An 18,615-nucleotide genomic window follows, 5' to 3' on the forward strand; every position below is an offset into this window, starting at 1 on the left:
CAAACAAACAAAAAAACCCACTATTTTTACTCATGCTGCATGTGCATCATGAGTTGGTTGCATCTCTGTTCCATGTCATCTTTACTCCAGGATCTAGTTAATGGAGAAACTTTTCAGTTGAAAATAGCCAGTTGTTCTGGAGACGGGCAAGATAGAATGGCAGAGCATGCATTGTTCTTAGAGATTCTGCTTGAAGTAATTCATGTCCCTTTCCACATTTCATTGCCCACAGCAAGTCATAGGCTGCCCCACATTTAACAGGGTGAGGATGTTTAATTTCTCCATAGGACGGGGAGTACATTTTTTTGAATAGTTGTACAATCTACTGCAGCCTCAAAGCTGTTACATTTTTCATAAGCATTCTTGGGAGGAATATTTTGAAGCTGAGAGTCAGGCATTTTACTCACGTAAAGTTATATCAAAACAATGGTAGGAAAGAAACCCTTGCTCTAAGAAATATATTTGTACTCTATTGTAAAGCAATTTCCCTCCAGTGTGGTTATGGGAGTGGTGCAATTCCTCACTGCTTGTCTAGGTCAACTCCTCTCAATGACTCCCCTTTGGCCCTGGTGTCAGAGTTAACCTTCCTGCTCCCTCCCTGAACACTGTGGGGCATCAGTGCCAATATATCTCTGCCAGAGAGGTCACTGGGTCTTTCTCGTCTCAGTCCCTTTGTCCTGACCCAGCTCTCACCATGAGCAATGAAGGCAAAAAACACCAGTTTAACATAAAATAGTCTATTTTTCATGTAGCGTATACTTCCTGTAAGAAATTTCTTTTTACAAATGGAAGCAACTTTTTTATTTTAAGATATATTTTTGGTAAGGGCAGTGAAAGAGCACCTGACAGGTTAGTTTCCCTGAAGACTTGGTGAATTTCTTAGCTTTTCATTTGGTGTGTGATGGGTTTACTATCTTTGAGCTATTCACACTACACATGAGAAGTAATAGCCTGGAAAATCCAAATGTAATTTATATTTATAACATTCAAATTATTTTTGTTTTTAGTACATTTACTTTCTTAACAAAAATTGATGTTCCTAGTGTTAAAATTAGTTCATCTTCCCAAAGGAGGCTGTGTGCTGTTGTGAGTGCAGGTCTGGTTCATAGCATATTGTTTACTGGGTGGTTTTCCTTCAGCCTTCCCCACTTATCTTTTCTGCTTTTATGATTAATCAGATATAACCTACCGAAAACTACCAACTGATTGTCCACTTTAATTTTTCCCCCTCCCTTAGAAGCAGTGGATGGAATCTGGATGGTTTAGATTCTTTCTATGGAAACATCTGCCCCATAAACAGATTCCTTCTAAACTCTGAGAACCCTGTTCTAAGATTTGGCAATCAGTTACATTGTTATTTGGGGAGGTGTCTCCCAAAAGCTCCTGTTTGAGACAATGCAAGAAGGTTTAAAGGAGAAATGATGGGTTATGAGATCCTTAACTCAATTGGTGAAGTAATCCTCTGAATGGTAATTGAAAGATAGGGTGTGGCTTAAGGAGGTGGGTCATTGGATTGTGCCTTTGGGATATATATTTTGTATCTAACAAGTGAAATCTCTCTCTGCTTCCTGATAGCATGTGAGCTGCTTTCCTCTGCCACACTCTTCTACCATGATGGCCTTATCTAGAGCCCTAAGAAATGGAGCTGGCTGGCTGTGAACCAAGACTTCTGAAACTGTGAGCCCCCAAATAAACTTGTTCTAAAATTGTTCTTCTTAGTTCTTTTAGTCACAACAGTGAAAAAGCTGCTTAAAACACAAATTGATATAAATATGCTAATGGATCAATGCATTTCTCCTCCAATGTAATGGAATGCATTTGCATTTGAATGGAGGTTTCCTGGAAAATGTGCCCTAATCCATGCCAGGACAAGAGTGAAAACTTCTTTGGGCACTAATATCTCTGAGGATATCATCATCACTTACGGGTTCATTGGTTCATGTTTCCAATAAAATCCAATACTTCCATCCATTCATCTCATTTGTTGAATACTCAATATGTGTCAGATACTTGGGAAACCATGAATCAATAGCTTTTTGTGCATCAAAAGATTCCCAAGTGTGTGAGTAGACATATGAAAAGATAAAGCAACTAGACAGACTTTTTAATGGTTGCTTTAGTAGCATTGATGTCTGGAGAGGTCCTGGGAGACTTTCTAAGGTAGGGTCATTGAATGGAAGCTTGAGGGATGGGTAAGAGTTGGTCAAGTGGAAAAGAAAAAGGGAAAAGGAGGCAGTCTGGTCTGGGGTGAAACTGTGAGGGTGTGGAGGAGAAAAAGATGAGGCTTTTTTAGGGAATTAGTCATAGCCTCCAATCTGGTATAGTCTGAGCCTAGTATGTGTGTGGGAGTGGGAGCTGGGATATGGGGTTAGAAAGGCAGGGACTAGATGGAGATAGAAAGTAATTAAAGGAAATTACTGAATGTGGTAATGATTTCTGCTTTAGAAAGACCACCTTTGCAATGGCATATAATTTGCATATCAGAGAAGACTTTACCTCAGATTAAGAAAAACAAAAAAAAAACTTATAATATCCTTAAACAGACCAAATATAGGCAATAATGACCAATAAAACTGATTAAAATTTTAATTCATAGCTACTTTTATTTCCTATGAAAAAGCCTCATAACTTGCATTTTCTAATTTAATTCTCAGAGGAATTTTGTGGGGTAGATAAAGTTATTATCCCCATTTTATGGTTGAGATGTTTTGCCCAGAGAAATTTTAAAAATTTGCTATTTGCTATGTAAGTTAGAAAGTAATAGTGGCAAATGTTTGAAATTCTAGTTGACGACAAACCAATAATTTTGTCACAATTTTTTCTTTTTCAATTTTTTTATTGTGATAAACTACGCATAACATAAAATTTATCATCTTAACTAGTATATAGTTCAGTGGTATTAAATATATTAATAATGTGTAGCCATCCCTATCATTCTCCTGCCTCAATCTTTTTGATTTCAAAATACATACTCAGGACATAGGGAGAAAAATGTATCTGTAGATATAATTCTTTAAAGAAGGATTTGCTGGTTCAATGTTCTTTGCTGGGTCCTGGGATAAGTATTAAATTTTGGGATTTAAATTGGATTGAAAAGGTAATTTATGAGGATAGAAAAGAATTAGTTTTTGAGAAATAAGCCTGATTTTTGTGCTTATGATAGTGTCAGCTAAAACTATCTCATTAGTTTTTCCTTACAGTGAGAAAATATCTGACATAAACAACTTAAAGGAGGAAAGATTTATTTTGGCTCACAGTTTCAGAAGTCTCAGTCCATGGTTGGCCAGCTCCATTACTTTGGGCCGGAGGCAAGGCAGAACATCATGGTGGAAGGGGATGGAGGAGGACATCTGCTTGCTAAGTGGCATCTGGAAAGCAAAGAAAGAGGGATAAGCTACACCCTTGCAGGGCACACCCACAGTAACCTATTTACTCCAACTAGGCTCCATTACCTACAGTTTCCAGCACTTCCCACTAATGTCATCCAATTCTTAATCCATTAAATGGATTCATCTATAGATAAAGTCAGAGCCCCCATAATCCAATCATTTTCCCCAACCCCATCTCTGAACACTGCCACATTGGGAACCAAGCTTTCAATGAATGAGCCTTGGGGACAAGTTATAAAGATGACAGAAGAATGTATTCTGCAGGCAGATGCAGAAGATGTTGATAGTGTAGAGTAAGTAATGGCAGACGTAGTAATAAGAAGTTTAGAAATACCCCTAGTCTTCAATTAACATGTACCACTCTTAATTGAGTAAGATATAGCAAAAGAAAAAGGGTGAAGAAGAAAAATGTGATAAGGAAGGGGCTAGATGGTCATGGGCAGATATTGGTCATTTTCCATTATTTTCTCTGATGTCTACCTGCTTACATATTACTAGTTTTCAAGCATGGAAATTTCATTAAATTTTCTACAGCATTTTTATGCTGCTCAAACATTTTCTCGAGAGTGATATTTGCCTAATATATTGAAAAATTACTTTAATTTCAGAAAATCTTTCAGTTTCTCCTATCAAACTGTCATTGCTTAAGATAGCAAAACAATGAACATTTATCATTTATTTCCTGCATTTATAAACCTCTTTCAGGCACTGTGTGAAATGTACTAATATTTCTTTTATGATGCATTTATGTGGTATATTTCCAGATGAAGTAAGGTCCAAGTTCCTAAATATATCTTTGGCTTTTAGAATGTACTAAAAAAATGAGAATACAATATTTTGAAATTATCTAGTTTTAAAAGTCCAAATATCAACAAAATATTAGCCCTGTTGTAAAATGAATGTAAAAATAGCTTTTGTTGTGCAGTTTACATCTTCAAAGCAGACAGAGGATGTTGATATTACCAAATTAATGGGCATGCTCTTTATTATTCTGTAGTTTTTATTCTACAAATTTCCATTGGTTCACTGAACTTACAATATCTCTATATTGCAATTGAAGTTTTCTTTCACATCAGCATTTATTCCAAGGACCATTTCAAGTAAAATTCCAGTTCAAATAATTCTTAGGCATCCATATTATAAAGTGTGATATGTACTTTACAGTGAATGAGGCAAGGTTTGTATAGCCCATTAGTTCTTTACTACTTAAGATAAGTGATAATTTATGATATGATAAATCATGTACATAAAAATTTTATTTTGTTTAACTATGGTTTCATACTAGGTTAATGTGATATGTAACTGTAATGGCTTATGTTATTTATCTTCATATTCCAAAGGAAGTAAAATAAAATAAACTATGAAGATAATATGAAGTATGAAAATAATATCATTATATTGGAAAACCCCCAAAGAGAAAAAGAATCTTCCTTTAACAGAAATAGAATATATTTCTTTATAAGATGAAAAGAATATTTAAACTATTCTCATATGCCTCCAAAAGAAAATGATGGAAACACTTCTCTTTTTTTAGGAATCAATTCTAAAGAGAAAAAGTAGGCAGGAAAGTTCTTGAAAGAAAATCAAGGCATTATATTCCAACAGTTTTCTAAATATTGCAGGAAGATTGTGTTTTATGGGTAAATTCAAAATGAAAATCTCCAGTGACTAAAGTGAAACTTATTAACAATTCTAAATGTCTTATCCACATGACATTGAGAATAATGATGGAAAACTTTCTTAATTTCTTTTAGTGCCACCATTTAGTCCGGACTGTGCCCTAAAGCACATACTTATACCCATGGAGCATCATTTATCATTCTTTGGTAAAAATGTAATTTCTACTACAAAGGATAAATTGGTCATTCAACTAATTTCATTTGCTATGGAAAAAAGTTATCTGATATTTAATAAAAAGAGAAATTAACAGCAACAACAAAAAAGGACACAAGGAAACTTCTGAGGGTGATGGCTATGTTCATTAATTCGATCACACTCCTGACTTCGTGGATATATACATACATCAGAATGGAGCAAAATATCCACCCCAAAATGTGCAGTTTATTCATTGTCCATTTTATCTCAATAAATGTGTTAAAAACAGATGTATCAGTATAAAAATAACGAGCTCTAATAGAGATTTACCTTTCTAAATCACTAATTGTTTACAGGATCGGGAGATAATTCATGGGTCGTTCACATTTCTGCACGTCTTATGAGCAAAGGTCGTGGCTGCCTTTGTTTCAGGCTGTCTTTTCAGTGTCTAGATAATGAACAGCCTTGAAAGATAGAAATGATTTTTACCTCCAAATAAAAAGATAGCTTTGTTTACTGTCTCGGATGATAAAGATGATGTCTCACTCTGAGGCAAAGTAGATCTATGTTTATCACCTATTATAAAAAAAAAATATGGATGTCTTAAGCATGAGGTTTCTCTCCTATCATGCAATCTGTAGCATGTGCCTCTTGACATCACTCTTGGGGACCAAAGTGGTACAAATTCTCTAGATTCTCCTATTGGGTGAATAATAAGCTAATCTCTGTCTCTGCGGAAGAGTTGTGTGTGCGCGCGAGCATGTGTGCCAGGTTCCATAAAACTACAACTGTCTGCCTTCTTGTATGTATGGTAAAATTTCAGATCCTTCAAAGTTCTTCATGTTTTTGATGATAAGAAGGGGATGGTGAAAGATACAGGACTTCATAGAGGAGGGAGAATGAGGTCCTCATTTCAGGGAACTCTGTAAGTAAGGGCTGATGGACACGTTGAGCAAACTATATGGTCAACTCCACGGTAAAGGATCTTCCACTTCCCTGCTAGTTTATGAGAAGGGTTTGAGAGGTCCCTGCAGGCTGAGAACCAGGAAGTAATTTAAAGACAGCTGTCTGGATGGTGCTCTGGTTGTTTTCAGCTCTCCTCTGGCAGTAAGGTTCTCTTGTCAATTTGGTGGTCAGCTGCAAGTTCACCCCATTATAACAACTATTATTAAGATTCACCTTAGGGTGACTAGAAGATTCTGATGGGAGGTTATGAATATTTACTAACAGAATGTCAAGTAGGGAAATTTCCAAATCTCATGGATAGAAAATAGGCAAATGGCTAGTGCTTCAGTAGGTTTACTTGAGAGATGAAGGAGCAGGGTATGTAATGCTTGTTAAAAGTGAACTGCAACAGCAGGGCCAGGACTTAGTGCTTCCTGCAATTTATCATGAAATCTTATACCAACTCAGAGAAGAAGAGAAGAATTCTGAGTTTCCTATCTAAACTCTTCACCCTGGCTCATGGTAGTTATGAGGGATTCGTGGGTTTTACTGGGGGGTTTCCTTGATCATACTTCTGGAAAATCATAGATGAGACATTAAAGCATCTGAGGTTTTACTAATCCAAACTGAGGTTAAAATGATGATAAAGGTGACCCACAAAGAATGAGAGACTGAAGCAAATTCTTACATAAATACCGTGATTAGTCCTATGCAATGGAAAACACTTCTATCCCTTTTGTTGACACTGAGAAGGAACTTGAGAGAAGTTCTCGTGCTAATGGAGCTACAGATGTTGTAGGTTAAGGTGGATTTCTTTAAAAAGTTGCTGCTGAGTGTCAGTCTTCAGTTAGGTGAAGGCAATAACCCTGCTGGCCCTAAGTGGAATGCCACATTTCTGAGGCTGCTAACTCAAGAGGTTCCCAATACTGAAGTTGATGGTGTCAGTCATTAGGAACCTGCCACTTGATACAGAGTGTTGGGAAGATAGAAAATATTAGAAGTTTATTTGTTGAGCCATGAACTGTGCCACTCAAAATTGAAAGCAAACAAGTCTTGCTTACTAGTACACAGCCACTTTTTCCTTTTTTCCTTTCTTATAAAGGCCTCTCCCACACTTTTCCTCCCCTCCCCCTTTGTCAAATTCAGCATTCTATTCAACCTAGTCCTGAGCAGGAGAGAATGCCCAAATTCAATTGATCAGATGGGGCCAAGTTTATAATGAGGAAGAGAAACTAATACAACCATGGGCCCATTCAGTGCACTATTTTTTGTTATTTCTACATTTTAATGTATGGTAGGAATTGATGTGAATATGCTTGTACTTTCTATTCTATATCAAAGGGAACTGTACTTCCTATCACTATACCAAAGGGAATTCTGATTAGGAGTTATATGTTAAGAAGTGATAGTGTTTTGGGGGTCTTCAGTCACAATAACCCCTTGAACTCTAAGTTGCAACACCTGATTTTTTTTCCCAACAGGAGTTTCTGGCAGAGGGAGGCAATTTTCACCTGGAGGCAGCTTTGGGGCTTTAGACACATCATCTCCTTTACATTGATACCAGATGTACCCTTTTGAAGCACTTATTAGCTTGCTTCTGAGCTCTTCAAAGCTGAACATTTCACCCATGGACAGCTTTTGATACTGTATCCTGGTATTCCTATTTTGTAGTGAACTAACTCAGATTCAATAACTAAGGCAAGAAGGGCCCCCACATATCTCACTTGTCAAGTGAAATGGTAAATCCAAGACTGCTGCCAGTGTAGTCTGAGCAATATCTTGGCTGGATATAAAAATGGCAATTGTCCCGTTGGAGTCTGCGAACCCTTTGTTTACAGAGGTTTTCCTGTGTGCTTGGGTCTAGCTCAATTATAGTTCAGCTAGGCTGAAACCCAAGGTGTCTCCTGGGTTACTGTAGCTGTTTATCCTCAGCACCAGCTATACAGAACTAAAAATGGACAGGATTACTATGCACAGTGGGAAGAACTCAATGGTGTTCTCATGTCTCTGGCCAATACTTCCTATGAAAAGGTTCATTATACTTTTAACAACTATAGGTTGTAATCAGTATCCTAGTTGCTGGTCTGTGTTACTTGGAAAATTATCACTGAGAAATTAAAAGAGATGCTTCTTTGGGCCAATAAAACTGTGGAAACAAATTGTAGCTGTCACTCAATTTTTCTGGGTCACTCATGTAGGTGTTCATGCTGAGGGTTCATTCTCTGATAAGTGTGTGGGCTCTCTCTTGTCCATGAGGAAGTCCACAGAAAAGGGTAGAGGAGGGCGTGGCTGTGGAGTCACTAATCAAGACCTCTGGAGACCAAGCAGGAAGCAGGTCTGATTTTATTGCGCAGTTACCATGTGTATATACTCAGGCAGTAGCTAAGCAGATTACAGGCACCAATAATTCAATTTCTTATAACTGTCCTTAGAGCAACCATTCTTAGAGGAATGGGCCGTGGAACAAGTGCAGGGACTGAAACACATGGCACCACACCCAGGGCTATGCCTACGGGGTAAGTGGCTTGCTGCTCATGCGCCTAGCATGAAGGGAGAGGCCTGCCACTCCGATGCCCTTAATGTATGCCATGTATGCAGGACTCCATGCACTTGTCCCCATAGATAGGAACAACCAGAATAAAGCTATGACTAAAGTCTTTTTTGATCAGATAGCCATCATTAGATCCTGAATCCTCATTGTCCAGGGCATAGAAACACATCCACCATCCTAGACTGAGTACAAATGGAAGGACTTTTGTGTTTCTGATACAGAGCTGCCTTCTGTACAGAAGACTTATATTAATAAAAAGTAACCTAGTTGTCTTGCAATAAAGGAAGTCATATCACATGGGGCTGGAACCCTTATCCGCTTCTGGCAGGCTGACTTTATCCTGGGGTTAATGTTGCTTCTCTGCTGTGGACAGTCTTTTTCAGGTTATGAAATTGCCATTCCTGTCTAGTTAGCTGACTATGGCTGTACTATAGTGGTTTTTGAAAGTAACTTGTAACTTATGTTTAGATTCTTGGACCATTTGATGGGCTGATAGTCAAAGTACTTGTGGAGCTTCTATGCCTCTTTCTATCAATAGGAATTGTTCATCACTGGAATTATCTCCTCAAAAATTGGCTGAAAAAAACTGTCTGTCTCATATCCTTCTGGCACATGTACCTTAGTGAGGTAGTTTGTAATGTGGCTGATCCTAGGAAAGGGTTCATCTTATAGAGATCCCATCTTATAGGTTACAGAAACCTTTTTTGAAAGTTCAGAATTACACCATGGCTATTCCTGAACATAATGTTCCTTTCTATCTCTAAATGGTAATCCCAGAACAGCCTTCTTGACACCCTTTCTTGTGGCCAGACAGCCAAAGACTGAAGGGATTCAAATTAATTTCTGATTCAGCCACTTGGATTCTCTTGTTTGATCAATGTGATTTTAAATCCTAAGGACAATGACCACTTTGTTGAATATGCTACTTGCTAACTCCCCCACTGTGGTCCATGTGGAACCACTGCCAGTTTTATAAAAATGTCCCAGTCTCTTATTCTTTACAACAGAAGATCTGGGGGCAAATATTGAATTATTAGAGAAAAAGGGACAATGGGACATGTAAATTCTGTGACAGTGGAAGGGGCACAGTCCTACTCCTGGGAATGGAATGTGTTAGGTTTTATGAGGTACTAGGAAGGTCACATTAGTGATCTTTGATATCGAGAACCACTCCTGGAGCCTTCCTCACAAAGGAAAATTACATGGGGTGGCCCTCTTAAGCTCTTGAAATAGTCTTAATTCAATTGATTTATGGGTCTGCCCACCAGAAGGCTGCCCACAGTTTGATCACCATTCTTCTTAACTTGGAAGTCTATTAGAAAAGCATAAGGGTATGGTTCTTGAAACTCCTACAACCCCTTGTCGACACCTTCAGATGTCTTTTCTTCACCTGTTCCTGGAGCTGTCACTCAGTAATTCTGTGAAATAGATGAATGCCACTCACCCTGTTAGTGTAAACAAACAAGACAAGTTGGACTTACAGCAGCCCCTCCAAAAATAAGGACTAGACTCATTTATTCTAATTGAACTGGGAAACTTAAAGTTACCAGCTGACTTCAAGGCAATACTGAAGGAAGCTCCTGTCAACCTATGTCTTCTGACTGATGTGGGTACTTCTTGGAGGTTCCCCCAAATTGTAAACCATGCTTTCTTTCCAGGGGTACCATGTGTGTTTAGTAACATACATCTTGTGGAAAAGCTAGGCATTAACTTAATATCCTAAGGGAAATGCAGTGATCTACATCTTAGGGGTGATCATAAGAGTCATTCAAGTGATCAATAATACCATCTTGACTCAGGAGGACATTCAAATCAACCTCAATTCATTAGCTAGAGTTGTTCTAGGTGTAAAAGTGGCTTGCTCTTCCTCTTCACAGACCAAGACAGGACTTGTGCATTTGTTAATGCATCAAGTTACTATTATATTCATCCTTTGGATCAAATAAAAAAATACATAAACTTAAGAAAGCTGTATGGTTTTCTAAGGTAGAATCAATTTTTTTTTTTTGTGTTGGGAATTGATAAGCTTTTTCTATAAAAGTTCCAATATCAAATATTTTCACATTTGATAGCCCAAAGTGACTCAAATCATATCACTGTGACCATTGAAACTAATTTGTCATGTATTTGGCTCTTTATACGTCTTGCAGTGTAAGAGTAACATGCTTTTCATTATGAAAGCCACTTAGCAATGGGCTGATAGCCGAGGTAGAGTGAACACTGTCTATGAAGTATAAAACCAGCCACAGATAATACATAAACGCATGGCTGTGTTCCAATGAAACTTTATTAACACAAACTAAAGGCAGGTGGGATTTGGCCTCTCTTTTTCAGATTAATCATCATGACTGATGAAGTGTTGTATTTATGGGAAATTTTTCTAGAGGCTAAGAATAGAAATGAGAGGTGGTTATTGTTTTAAGTCAGTTCTCTAAAGGCCTCTTATACTTCTCCATAAGCAGAGACAGTTGCTGACTTTGTTCTGGCCTATTTATTGAAGGATATTTGTATGGCAAACAGCCTTGGAAGACAGTCACAATATTGATAATACTGGCCTCTGGAGCAAAGGAAAGGTTTTCTTAATGTCTGGTGTAATAAAAATAAAGTATCCCTCCTAGGCAAAGATTAGGTAGGTTCACAGTCCATTCAAACAGATTTGGTTTTTCTGTGTGGAGTTCTTTTTCTGTAACAACTTACTGTATGTGTAAACATCACTGGCTCTCTTCATGTTACCTTTGGGAACTGAGGTTTGGGGGCATAGTACAAATGTTGATACTCTAGTTATTGCTATTGTTGTGAGGAATAAATTTCCCTTTGTTTCTGATTCAGAAGTCTGTGTCTTCTTATCAAACTCCATGAAACTGGTAACTTAACCTGTTAGCTTAAAAGTAGGCTACAATCTCAAACCCTTCATGATTCCTGATATCTTCCATAAATATAGAAGATATATCTCTAAATGGTAATCCCAGAACAGCCTTCTTGATACCCTTTCTTGTGGCCAGACAGCCAAAGACTTAAGGGATTCAAATTAAATTCTGATTCAGCCACTTGGATTCTCTTGTTTGATCAATGTGATTTTAAATATAGAAGACCACATCCAAACCATATATGTTTTTATACTATAAATTTGTCACTTCTTTGATGGATACTACAGATTTTAAACGAACTTTTAAAGAAATTAAATGTGTTCTGAGAATCAAAGAACTCTAATTTAAGTACTGAAGATGACAAATTGTAGGAGTGTAATATCTGAAATGTGATTGTATGAAAAAAGCAGAGGACTGAGAGGCAACTGCCCTTGGGTGGAGACTGGGTTCTGTCATAAACTGGTTGTGTGATCCTGAAGAGCTCAGACCACCTGTTAGGTTTCAGGGACCTCTTCTGCAAAATCAGTAGGCTAGATATGATTAATTTTTTCCCTTGGCCCTCTTTCTATGGTGAGATTGAATCATTCTTTGTGAGAAGATACCCCTGCTCCCTACTCCCCACAGTCTTGAAAGGCCAGAATCTTTATATATAAAAAGGGATTGCTTCGGTCCATCTTGTTTCCCGAATTCTTTTCCTTCCCAAATATGTGTCAACCCAAATTTTGATCTGAAAAACATGAAAAGTATAAGATCTTTCTCTTCTGTGTGTATTTTTTCATGCATGTGTCATAAATTAGGTTTTGTGAAAGTGCTCAGTTACCATGGTGATAACTAAATAAATGTAAAGGAAACGGATTCTCTCTTTTAAATATGAATTGTGCATTCATAACACATCAACTATGCAATAGATTCATTGGCCTTTTTTAGCATCAAAATACCTGACAATAATTCCATATTTTTAAATGTAGTTTCTTCCTTAAAAAGAGTGAGAATCAATGATAAAAATGGTCCGAGATATGTAATAGAATATGTGCAGATTTTTTAAAAAAGGTATTTGTGAATTTAAGCAATCTAAACTATATAGTATGGTATATACTATCTGAAGTGTATTATTTCAATTCTTAGCTTATATTTCTGGCTCAAAACACATCTAAAGAAAATATTTCTTTTGGTTCTTCCTTTATAATAGTCTGCCTTATCAGAATAGATTCAATTTCCTCTTTGAAAAGAACTGAATAGAAACAAGACAGTTTTAAAAGTATATAAGAAGTTAGGATGCTGTTCAACATTTCCTATAAAGTGTGTTCTATCTGACGTAGCCTACAGTAGCATTAGAAGTGACAAATTACAGACCTGATAGTTGCCTCAGTTGCTTTATGTTCTGTTTTACTTAGCAAGGAACCAGAGGAGTAGTAATAGTAGCCTGAGCTGGTTTTCATATTTTAGTAAGAAGAGAAAAAAAATTTAATATGCGATAAGATATGTAAGGCACAAAGAACATGATTTAGAAGTGAGAAAATTGTAAAATGTGTTCAAATAAAGTTAGCTACTTTAAAAGTCATAATTCAAGAGGGGCAGTATGATATATTAAGTTGGCAGAATGGATGTGGTGAATGGTGTGTTCAAGCTTTTCTATGCTTTCATCAGTGCTGGGGTCGAGTGGGAAGCTTCTTTGCTCCTGCTGCTTCTTTCCCTGTGGAGAGAGGTCCAGGAGGTGAACATTCTTCTCTTCTCCCTTACTTCTTTTCCATAAAAAGAGGAGTGACTTAATTTGGTGCATCTGGAAGGGAAAACTGAACATATGAAGGTTGAACCTTCTTTTTCTCCTATTTCTCTTTGGGAGCTGGCTGCCCACAGAAGGCAGGCCCACACTCTGGCCTTCTGCTCTGTGCTGTTTTATAGTTGTGGTTTCCCATGCCAAAGTCTAATGAATCCAGTGCTATCAGTGACTGGGTAAGTCTTTCCAATTCTGTGAATTGGCTTTTAAGGAGCCCCAGAGATTTCAGATTTGAATCATATTCTATAATATCAGCTTTGTATTAGTAATGAAATTACTATTTTCATTATCAGTGTTTGTTACTGCGACAGAGCTTAGCCTAACATACTAATATAATACTTTTGCTTAAATTATCTTTCTTCATTATCAGTAATTAAAATACCTATACTTAGTGACATTCCACATAGTTCATCATCTGTGCAAGTCCACTCTTTAATATTTTCTTTTCATTTCTGATTCATGTTTTCTGTTCATTCTTTCCTGTAGACACTCATTCTAATGTGTGTTTTGTATGCACCCTATTTAGAAAATATGATTCATTGTATTTTTGATATTTTAAAATTTACTGAAATGTTATGAAGAGCTATGTATCTTTCCCCCAATTTTTGTACTTTTTACTCAAATTAATGTTTCTACATACATAGATCCAGAGAATTTTTTTTTTTTTGCAGAACATTCAAACTTTTTTGATACACTCACTGTAGCAGAGCAGGGAAATGTTCAAGTTTAGATTTGTGTAAAAACAACAAATGCTGTCTGGTGTCTATCTCTGTAAGATGGTTTTGCTGATTATGTTTTTTTGGTGGGGAGAGGTACCAGGGATTGAACTCGGACACTTGACCACTGAGCCACATCCCCAGCCCTAGTTTGTATTTTATTTAGAGACAGGGTCTCACTGAATTATTTAGTACCTCACTTTTTCTGAGGCTGGCTTTGAACTTGTGATCCTCCTACCTCAGCCTCCCAGGCTGCTGGGATTACAGGTGTGCACTGCTGCACCTGGCCTGATTATGTATTTTTTATATGGTGGTTTTAAAAAACCAATCTGCAGGTGTGCTGGTTGGATAAGTCTAAACTCAGTTCCAGATGAAGGTATTTTCTTTTTCTGGAATGTTTATTTTTGGTAAATTAGATTGGGAAAAGGGGAGGAAAAATACAAATATTGAAGTGCAATACAGGAAATAGATGCAATGTATAAACTGTTGGGGACACTGAGAAAGAACCAGGAACTAAGCTTTAGATACATTATTTTTTTTCCTACTTAAACACCATTGATTGACACATGAAGAGAACTACATACAGAATATGGAAATTTTACAGTACCCGTGGAACATAGACTGTAGCAATGACTATTCTATGAGAGTTGGGAATAAAATCCTAGAAACTTGATAGAGAATGTTTATATTGGGAAAAAAATGACCTGTTTGTTGAGTGCTTACTCTATGTATTTTACACATATCACATTTAATCCTTATGAGAATTCTAGGAGGAGGGTGTAATTCTTATTCTCATTTTTCACCTGAAGAAATTGAGGATACACCATTAGTAGAGTCTAATCCAGGATTTAAAAATCAATCTTTTTTTGTCTAAAATCTGCATTCTTTTTAGTAAGCCCTAATACTGCTCCAGGTAAGCAGGGAACTTTCAGAAGTGAAGGAGACTTGGAGGCAATGATAATGAATATGGAGAGGTGGATCAGATCATAAACTTTGTAACAGCTGACACAGAGTGGGGATTCCACAAGTGTTGAGTGAAGTTTAAGTGACCCACAACCATCAACATTTGCAATTTAGTGTCTATTTATATGGACTACCTGCTCTTTAGTTAATCAAGGGTAGTTCTTCCCATTCTACACCTTTAGTTTTCCCCCGACTAACAGTTTTGTTAATGATTTATAGTACCAAGGTAAAGAAGCAGACAAACAATCTCCTCAGGCATAGTTAAGGAGCAATACCTGAACCAAGTGTACTCAGCTGACAATTAGAGCCAGTGAACAATGGCTTCTGTTAAGCAACCATTCATAAAATGGAGCCAAAAAAAAGGGGGGGCTTATTTATTCCCTTGGATGGTTAGGCTTTCTAGTTTCTAGGTCAGCATGTTCCCCAAATATCTAATAGCTGCATTACTTGTTTTTCATTTGTTTCTTGTTTATTTTTCCTTCTCTTATAATACTTATGGCTGCTCCTCCCATTTCCCCCTTATTATTACAGTCATTAATAAGAAGTTAATGATAAATTTTACTGAATGCATTACCCAGACATTATGAGAGGGATTTAAAACATATTCCCAGTCTACAAAAGGAGAGTATAGTCATTAAACATGCAAATGGAATATTTAATCAAATTAAAAGCTGAATACGACTAGAAACATGTACATATAGCATTTAGGGAGGAGAGAGAATTTAGGTTAGGATATTCTGGATTTTTCTCCTTTGTTGAAAATGTAATGATTTTTCTTTTTCTAAATCTTTTTTTCTCCTCTGGAAGGCTTTTAGCAGACCATTTTCTTATATCAAGAGAGAGGAAAAAAAAATTCTGTCTGAAAGCAAATTGTTTGTCCTGTTCTTTCCAAATGGAATAGGGAACCTAGGAAGACTAACTGAAAAATTAAACTTGATGTGAGTCAGAGTAATGGCTCATATTAGTCCAAATGGAAGAGATGTGGTGCACCCGGGGGACTGTTCAGGTTTTGGTTTAGGCAACTATATGGAGAAATTAGAGACGGAAAACTCAGCAGGAACAAGGCTTGGGGCTAGGGAATGGAGTCAGTGTTGAGCAGGGTGATCCAGTTAGGTGTCCCACCTATACCTTTCTTATTTTCCTTCACACTTATTTGAGGATCATTTTGGGTGAACTTTAATAATAATTTGGATTCATATAGACGTTGCTTTGTCAGTTGCTCTGAATATATTTTGTTAATATATTTGTCTTTCCAATTGTATTATAAATGACTAGAGCAAGTTCCTGTTATTTTTTTCCCTTTTGCTATTTTTGAGGCCTCTAGCAAATCCTCATAGAGTAGAAACTAATGTTTATAGCCAAATTAATATTAACCCAAATTCATATTAATTTCTCCGTGGCTAATGTGAACCTTTAAGGGCAGACATGGTTCAACAAGCTGTTCCTCTCTGTAAGAAAAAAAAATGGAATATTTTAAAAACATGGAGAAAATGTAGATTTTTAGGGATGTTATTAGAAAATAAAAAATGAATTAAGAATGTTGATATGTTTTAATACTATTTATATGTATCTTAAAATATTGATATTGACAAAAGGTTCACTTTGTTTTTCAAATTTGTTGATAAAGGAAAAAGTAAAAATTGTAGATTAATCAGTCTGTGTAAAGTATATTTTGATTTTAATATCTCAATATCTCTTTTATTAGAATTCTCCCACTTTTGTTATCAAACAAGCAGCAATTAAAAGTAATGATTTTCACTGCTGGTGACTATGATGGGAATTCTTACACTGTTTTTAAAAAAATTATATATACTCTTCATAGGAAGCAATTTGACTTTATGTACTAGGACTATTAAAATGTTTATGTTTGACCTAGCAACTCTATTTAGGAATCTGTCTAAATGAAATGATCAAAGTTTTTATTAACAAATTATTCTGAAAGATGTGTATACCTTTATATAATAATCATCAAATCTTTTAAGTAACTTAAATGTTTAATCACATAGATTCATTAAATTACCACATTGATTCTACCTTCTCTTCTTGTCCTGGCTGTAGTCAGCCTCAAGCCTGTTTTTTCTTATAGTCACTCAACTGCAAACCCTTTGTAACTTTATTTTTCTTGCTTCACTTTAGGTAAAATTCCACCTCTGGAAAATTCAATTACCAGCTTTCTCCATGCCCCTATCATGCAACTTAGCATTACAGAAGAAAGTCACACATCATTTAAGTTAACTTTCACGTAATCTTTGCCCTCAACATTGGCAATTCCATTCTCTTGTGCTCCACAAATTTTTTTTCATATTTGCATACCTTCTCCAATCTTTTCAAGTCTCTGTCCTCTTTATCTTTTACTTTCCCTTTTCCCTCTTAGAGTTTCAGATGATGACATCACCCCACATAGAAAAAGGTTGAACCATTGCATAGTATCTCTGAATACACCCTGAACATTAGTCTAGGCTACCCTCCCTTTTTTCTTTGAGATAGTACAGGAATCTCTTGTGAAAGAGGAAATCTTTCTTGATACTATTGTTGGTCATCTTCCCTAAAGCCTTGTTCAAGCAGTTATCTTATATTGCTCCCTTTAACCTCTGATAGCTACTGGATGAGTTTTAACATTCTAAAGTACTTCCGAGTCTCTAGTTTCTTAAAACAAAAACAGATCAAACACACACACTTTTCCTTGGACTCACCTATTTATTTCTTTAATACCCTTTATAGCCAAGGATCTTAAACAATTTTCTTTATGTTTTCTCCATTCCATCTTTCCTTATTCATTACACACGATCTCATTTGACTTGTTTCTCTCTACCCCTTACCTAAAAGCTCTCGTTGAGATCATTGTGGATTATATACTGAAATGCAATGAATCATTTTTAGTCTTCATCATACTGAAACTCTCATTGACATGTTGGCTAATTTCCTGTCTTTGGAACATTCTCATTTCTTTGTTTCCTTGGTTGCACTACACTACACTACCCTGGTTTTACTTTTTCTAGTCTGGCCATTCCGTTTTATAATCTTTTCACCTAGATTATCTCTTTTTGAACATCCTAACCACTTGAGGTCCCTCTGTACTTCTTTGCTTACTGTACATTTCTTAAAATACCTGACTGATTCTGAAGACATTAAATGCCAGCTATTTGTTAATGACTTCAATATCTAATCTCCTACCCAGGTGCTTTTCTGAGGACCAAATTTCTCTGCACAGCCAGATGTTAATTTGACATTTTCACTTTGGTGTCTCATGGGCAGCTCAAATTTATTGTCTTCCCACATGAACTCTTGAGCATCTCCTTCACTTGTTTTTCTTAGCTTCTACTTTATTATCATATAATTCATTCTCTGCCTAGAAGCAAAAGAGACCTTTTTTATTTTTTTAAAATTATTTATTTATTATTTGTGTTTCTGGGAATCAAGCCCAGGACCTTTCCCATCCTAAGCAAATGCTCAGCTGCTGAGCTACATCCCAGCCCTTTTTATTTCATTTTGAGACAGGGCCTTGGTCAGTTCCTGGGGCTGGCTTTGAAATTGTGATCTTCCTTTCAGCCTTGGGACTAGCTGGGTTTATAGGTGTGCAGTTCTGATCATA

The sequence above is a fragment of the Spermophilus citellus genome, assembly GCF_964194105.1.
Source record: "Spermophilus citellus genome assembly, chromosome: 4".
Classification (NCBI taxonomy): Eukaryota; Metazoa; Chordata; class Mammalia; order Rodentia; family Sciuridae; genus Spermophilus; species Spermophilus citellus.